The sequence below is a fragment of the Lathyrus oleraceus genome, chromosome 5, assembly GCF_024323335.1.
Source record: "Lathyrus oleraceus cultivar Zhongwan6 chromosome 5, CAAS_Psat_ZW6_1.0, whole genome shotgun sequence".
NCBI classification, from domain to species: Eukaryota; Viridiplantae; Streptophyta; class Magnoliopsida; order Fabales; family Fabaceae; genus Lathyrus; species Lathyrus oleraceus.
The window spans coordinates 592,526,462-592,533,938 of record NC_066583.1 but is presented as its reverse complement, the minus strand read 5'-3'; the positions used below and the strand labels follow the sequence as shown (position 1 = coordinate 592,533,938).

At 30.0% G+C, this 7,477-nt stretch overlaps 2 pseudogenes; both read left to right on the top strand.

Annotated features, from left to right (window-relative positions):
- The first annotated feature begins 790 nt into the window (after positions 1-790).
- On the top strand, positions 791-2,499 carry LOC127082275 (sugar transport protein 10-like; annotated as a pseudogene).
- Positions 2,500-4,786: 2,287 nt separating this feature from the next.
- On the top strand, positions 4,787-6,524 carry LOC127083334 (sugar transport protein 10-like; annotated as a pseudogene).
- The last annotated feature ends 953 nt before the right edge of the window (positions 6,525-7,477 follow it).

Genomic DNA, 7,477 nt, shown 5'->3' with positions numbered 1-7,477 from the left:
TGATTAACAAATAAACTTTGAACCATTAAGTAAAATGAAATGTAAGGAGGATCAGATGAAACTTTTATCGTGTATCACATGGATTTAGTTTTAGCAAGAAAAGAAAGAAAAAGAAATTGGCAAAAGAGTGGGGCAAGATTGAGGTATGACAGGTCCCAAATAGTAGTCGTGTGAAAATAATAATATAGTCAACTTAGTTCTATTGATTCATTTTAGTCTTACGTAATCCTTTGTAAGTTGCATGCAATTTTGAGTGGTTAAACGATTTATATATTTGGTAATCAATTTAAACAAATAAAATTAAAAAAGTTTAACATTTAAGAGTTGATAAACTAATTTACACTAAAATAATTTTAAAAACTTAATGACATTAATTTTGTAATAAAATGGGATTCAACTCAATTTTTAATTAGTTCTTCCATTATACTATAAATAGATTAACATAGTGTCACTTAAGATTTATTTAATGTTATTTATCATATCATTATGTTTGATAATTCAATACAAGAATGATATCTTATCCAAATCTTATAATAGTGTATTGACACCAAATCTAGCGAAATAATGCTCATAACATAACAAATTACAAGGATGAAAACGATTAAAAATACTAAATTAACATGTATTTTTGAAAAAATTGGATGTTTGTTACAACTTCCTATTATCTTATTGGAAATTATTGACAGTACAAAATAATCATAAATTTTAACATCTAATATGTAGAGAAAGAAATTGAGCTCCAGTTATCATCATAGAAATATCTAAATTTTAAGATACAAAAATTTAAACAATGGCGGGTGGAGTTTTAGCTGCTTCAACAAATGGAAGGCAATATGAGGAAAGGTTACAATGTTTGTTTTGGTCACACGTTTGGTGGTGGTCATGGGGAGTCTATTTTTTGGTTATGATCTTGGTATTACAGGAGGAGTGACTTCCATGAAACCATTCTTGGTTAAATTCTTCCCTAGTGTTTACATACAAATGAAAATGAACCTGGACACGAAAGGCAATATTGCAAATTTGATAATGAGCTCCTTACTTTGTTCACATCTTCCCTGTATCTTGCAGCTTAAATAGCTTATTTCTTTGCTTCCACAACTACAAGAATGTTAGGACGCAAGACCTCAATGTTTGCAGGTGGCATGTTTTTCCTTGTTGGTGCATTTCTCAATGGTTTTGCTGTCAACATTGAAGTGCTTATCATTGGTCGCCTCTTACTTGGTTTTGGTGTAGGATATTGTAATCAGGTAAAAATCACTATCATTTTTATGCTTTTATCTTTTTATGTATAAAAGATCAAGAATATAGCAAGTTTAATTACATTCAGTTCCAGTGTATTTGTCTGAAATGGCTCCAGCAAATATTAAAGGTGCACTCAACATGGGCTTCCAAATGATGACCACTATTGGAATTCTAGGGGCAAACATTATCAACTACTTTACTTCCAATCTCGAGAGTGGGTGGAGAGTTTCTTTGGGTACCAGAGATGTCCCTGCTATTTTGTTGTCTATAGTATCGTTTTTCTTAGGCGACATGCCAAACTTTATGATCCAAAGAGGCCAAAAAGAAGGAGCCAACAAAATGCTGCAAAAGATTCATGGTATTGATAATGTCGACGAGGAGTTCCAAGACCTAATTAAGCTAGTGAGGAAGCTAAAAAGGTGGAACTTCCATCGAAGAATATTACACAATTGAGATGCAAACCTCAACTAACATTTTGCTCTTTCATTCATTTCTTCCAACAACTCACAAGCATCAACATGATCATGTTTTATGCCCCTGTCATTTTCAAAACTTTGGGCTTTGGAAGCGAAGCTTCCCTCATGTCTTCAGTAATTACCAGAGGTTTCAACGTTGTTGTTACTTTTGTCTCCATCTTCATTGTGGACAAGTTTGGAAGAAAGATTTTGTTTCTTGAAGGTGGTGTCCAAATTTTTATTTTCCAGGTGACAATTTCAATTTAACTAATAATTAATTCTTTATACTTACCATTCAAATTAATCCATTTTACAAGCATAGCTAATATAAATGTTATGATTATTGATTGTAGATTGTTGTTGGAAGCATGATTGATATAAACTTTGGAGTTAGCGGTGAAAACTTGTTTACAAATGTTGAAGCCAATCTTCTTTTGTTCTTCATATGCGTGTATGTTGCGGCATATGCATGGTCTTTGAGTCCATTGGGATGGTTAGTTCCTAGTTAAATATGTTCTCTTGAGGTTCGCTCTATAGGTCAAGTTACGAATATTGATGTGAACATGTTGTTCACCTTTGCTATTGCTCAAGGTTTTCTTACTACACTTTGTCACTTGAAGTTTGGAGTTTTCTTCTTTTTTGTTGGCTTTGTGTTTATAATGACAATTTTCATTGTTATTTTTTTTCCGAGACAAATAATATCTCAATTAAAGAAATGAATAAAGTGTGGAAGTCTCATTGGTTTTGGACGAAGTTTGCTCTAGATGTTGATGTTGATCAAGACCACAAGACCGTTGCTTAATTTTGATATTAGAAAATGCACAGGGCCTAAAACAATATATGTATAATATATTATTTTCCGTTAATTCTATTCGAGGTTGTTATGGGCATCACGTATTTAATTTAAAATTTTTTGTATTCATTTAGGAATAGTCTTTTAATATATTGTTGCTTTAATATAATGTGTTTATAATTTGTTAATAAATTTGATTCTCCTCAATTTTATAGTTTAAATATAAACTGTTCATTCATTAACAATATATTTTTATAAAATTAATTAGATAATTTTTGTGACTTTGTATCTAAGATGATAATACATGTATTTTTTTTATAGAATTCCTAATTGCAATAATTAGTTAAGACATAACACCCTCTTGATATTCAACTTAGAACAATGGACATAAATTATTTTAAATAAAATAAAACCATTACATCGTAGCAAAAACAAAAGAATAAAAAAAAGATGAAATTTGAAAAACACATAATAGAACTAAATAAAAAGAGAGACCAGAACCTAGTAGTATAATTGAGAAAAATAAAATACAATCTCAAAAAAAGCAATGGGCAAAACATAACCCATCATAACCTATTTAATTATAAAAAGTCATTAATATTATGACTTCGTATTAATATAAGTAGATTACATAACTCTACGGATGAATGATTTAAGAAGTGAAGTAATAAAAAGTCAAATATTTCTTATTTATCCTCAATATAAAATTTAACAATATCCATATTTGTCATACCAATTAAAGAAGTAGATGACAAAAAATAAAAATGATATCTATGATATGTGTATATTTTGAAAGCGTATATAAGAAATAAGACCTTATTTTTCGTACAAAATAAAGAATTAGATGATAAAAATAAAAATGAAATTGTTGATATTGTTAATAGTTTGTGTGTATAAAAATTATAAAAATGAGATAGAGATAGAGAGAGAGAGAGAGAGAGAGAGAGAGAGAGAGAGAGAGAGAGAGAGAGAGAGAGAGAGAGAGAGAGAGAGAGAGAGAGAGAGAGAGAGAGAGAGAGAGAGAGAGAGAGAGAGAGAGAGAGAGAGAGAGAGAGGAGAGAGAGAGAGAGAGAGAGAGAGAGAAGAGCGAGAACTGAGGGAGATCGAGCGAGAGAGCGAATCAAATATGAGTGTCTTTGGGATAATTTTAAGACCCCCATTATTCGCACAGGCTTTTAGAATAACCTCATCAACCCACCAATTTGAATGCAACACCTGACATTTGTCCAGAACAGAACACATCACTTATTGATTGATTTTGCAATGCCTACGCTTATATATGTCACTTTTGTATGCAAAAAACAAAAAGCACGCATTACTTTGGTTATATTTGTCTATAAATATAACGACTCTACTTCAAGTATCAATAAGAACGGGGAATGCAACCATAGTCATGAGTAGTAGTTCGTTGAGGGGAAGATTTCCAAATCCAAACCTACTAAGCCAAAAATGTTTAGCCATGGTAAACACTAAAATAAATAGTTTTTAAGAAAAATATATCTCAAAATTAGTTTTTAGAAAAATCATTTAAAAATAGTTCAAATTTCAAGTGATTTTTTTAAAAATTTTAATATCTAAAAGTTATGAAGAACTATTCAAACCTATTTTTCATTAGAATATATATTTTTTTAAATGTAATACTATAAAATTATTTTTAAAAAAAGAAATAAATGGTCTCAAATAATAGTCGTATAAAAAATTTCAATATTAATTCCATGAAAATAATAATAACGTCAATTTATTTCTATTTTTTTCATTTTGGGATGTTAAACGATTTATATATTTGATTATTAATTTAAACAAATAAAATTTAAAAAGTTTAAAATTTAAGATTTAATAAACAATTCACAGTAAAATAATTTTAAAATTTTAATGATATTATTTTTGTAATAAAATGAGATTCAAATAAATTTTCAATTAGGTGTTCCACTATACTATAAATAGATTAATAGAGTGTCATTTAAGATTTATTTAACGATCTTTATCATATCATTAAGTTTGATAATTCAGTACAAGAATGATCTCTTATCTAAATCTTATAATAGTGTATTGACACCAAATCTAGCGAAATAATGCTCATAACTTAACAAATTACAAGGATGAAAGCGATTAAAAATGCTAAATTAATATGTATTGTTGAAAAAATTGTATGTTTGTTACAAATTCCTATTATCTTATTAGAAATTATTGACAGTATAAAATAATCATAAATTGTAACATCTAATATGTAGAGAAAAATTGAGCTCCAGTCATCATCATAGAAATACCTAAATTTTAAGATACAAAAATTTAAACAATGGCGGGTGGAGTTTTAGTTGCTTCAACAAATGGAAGGCAATATGAGGGGAAGGTTACAATGTTTGTTTTGGTCACATGTTTGGTGGCGGCCATGGGGGGTCTTCTTTTTGGTTATGATCTTGGTATTACAGGAGGAGTGACTTCCATGGAACCATTCTTGATTAAATTCTTCCCTGGTGTTTACAAACAAATGAAAGATGAATCTGGACACGAGAGCCAGTATTGCAAATTTGATAATGAGCTCCTTACTTTGTTCACATCTTCCTTGTATCTTGCAGCTTTAATAGCTTCTTTCTTTGCGTCCATAACTACAAGAATGTTAGGACGCAAGGCCTCAATGTTTACAGGTGGCTTGTTTTTTCTTGTTGGTGCATTGCTCAATGGTTTTGCTGTCAATATTGAAATGCTTATCATTGGTCGCCTATTACTTGGTTTTGGTGTAGGATATTGTAATCAGGTAAAAATCACTATCATTTTTATGCTTTTATGTTTTTATGTATAAAGGATCAAGAATATAGCAAGTTTAATTGCATATCATGTTTTGTTACTCATAAACAGTCAGTTCCAGTGTATTTGTCTGAAATGGCTCCAGCAAAGATTAGAGGTGCACTCAACATGGGCTTCCAAATGATGATCACTATTGGAATCCTAGGGGCAAACATTATCAACTACTTTACTTCCAATCTCGAGAGTGGGTGGAGAATTTCTTTGGGTGTCGGAGCTGTCCCTGCAATTTTATTGTGTATAGGATCTTTTTTCTTAGGCGACACACCAAACTCTATGATTGAAAGAGGCCAAAAAGAAGGAGCTAAGAAAATGTTGCAAAATATTCGTGGCATAGATAATGTCGACGAGGAGTTCCAAGATCTAATTGATGCTAGTGAGGAAGCCAAAAGGGTGGAACATCCATGGAAGAATATTACACAATTGAGATACAGACCTCAACTAACATTTTGCTCTTTCATTCCATTCTTCCAACAACTCACAGGCATCAACGTGATCATGTTTTATGCGCCTGTCCTTTTCAAAACTTTGGGCTTTGGAAATGATGCTTCCCTCATGTCCTCAGTAATTACCGGAGGTGTCAATGTTGTTGCTACTTTGGTCTCCATCTTCACCGTGGACAAGTTTGGAAGAAAGATTTTGTTTTCTTGAAGGTGGTGTCCAAATGTTTATTTGCCAGGTGACAAATTCAACTTAACTAATAATTAATTCTTTATATTAACCATTCAAATTAATCCATTTTACAAGCATAAATAATATAAATGTTATGATTATTGATCGTAGATTATTGTGGAAGCATGATTGCTATAAAGTTTGGAGTTAGCGGTGAAGGCTCGTTTACACATGTTGAAGCCAATCTTCTTTTGTTTTTCATATGTGCGTATGTTGCGGCATATGCATGGTCTTGGGGTCCATTGGGATGGTTAGTTCCTAGTGAAATATGCTCCCTTGAGGTTCGCTCTGCAGGCCAAGCTACCAATGTTGCTGTGAACATGTTGTTCACCTTTGTTATTGCTCAAGTTTTTCTTACTATGCTTTGTCACTTGAAGTTTGGACTCTTCTTCTTTTTTGCTGGATTTGTGCTTATAATGACAATTTTCATTGTCATGTTTTTTCCCGAGACAAATAATGTCCCAATTGAAGAAATGAATAAAGTGTGGAAGTCTCATTGGTTTTGGACAAAGTTTGTTCCAGATGTTGTCGTTGATCATGACCACAAGGACGTTGCTTAATTTTGATATTAGAAAAAGCACGTGGCCTAGACCAATATATGTATAATATATTATTTTCCCTTAATTCTATTCGAGGTTGTTATGGGCATCTAGAAATTAGGTTTTTTTTATAAACAAAAAATATATGTATTCATTTAGGAGTAGTTTTTAATATATTATTACTCTAATATAATGTCCTTATAATTTTTTGATAAATTTGATTCTCCTCAATTTTATACTTTAAATATAAATTGTTTATTCAATAATAAAATATTATATAAAATTAATTAAATAAATTTGGTGACTTTGTATCTAAGATGATAATACATATATTTTTTCTATAGAATTCTTAATTGCATAACTAGTTGGGACATAACACCCTCTTGATCTTCAACTTATAACAATGGACGTAACTCTTTTTAATTAAGTAAAGCCATTACATCATAAAAAAAAAACAAAACAATAAAAAAAAGATGCAATTTGACAAACACAAAATAAAACTAAATAAAAAGAGGGACAAGAACCTAGTAATATAATTGAGAAAAATAAAATACAATCTCAAAGAAAATAATTGGCAAAACATAACCCATAATAACATATTTAATAATGAAAAGTCTTTAATCTTATGACTTTGTATTAATATAAGTAGATTACATAACTCTACGGATGGATGATTTAAGAAGTGGAGTAATAAAAAGTAAAATATTTGAAACTCATCCTCAATATAAAATTTAACAATACCTATATTTGTCATACCAATTAAAAAGTACATGAAAAAAATAAAAATGATATCGATGATATGTGTATATTTTGAAAGCGTATATAAGAAAAAAGATGATAATGTTCATAGTTGGCGAGTATATTCAAAGTTTACATAAGAAATGGACATTTATCCCATTGAAGGTTAGCTAGGTTGTATATATATATATATAATATATATATATATATATATATATATATTATATATATATATA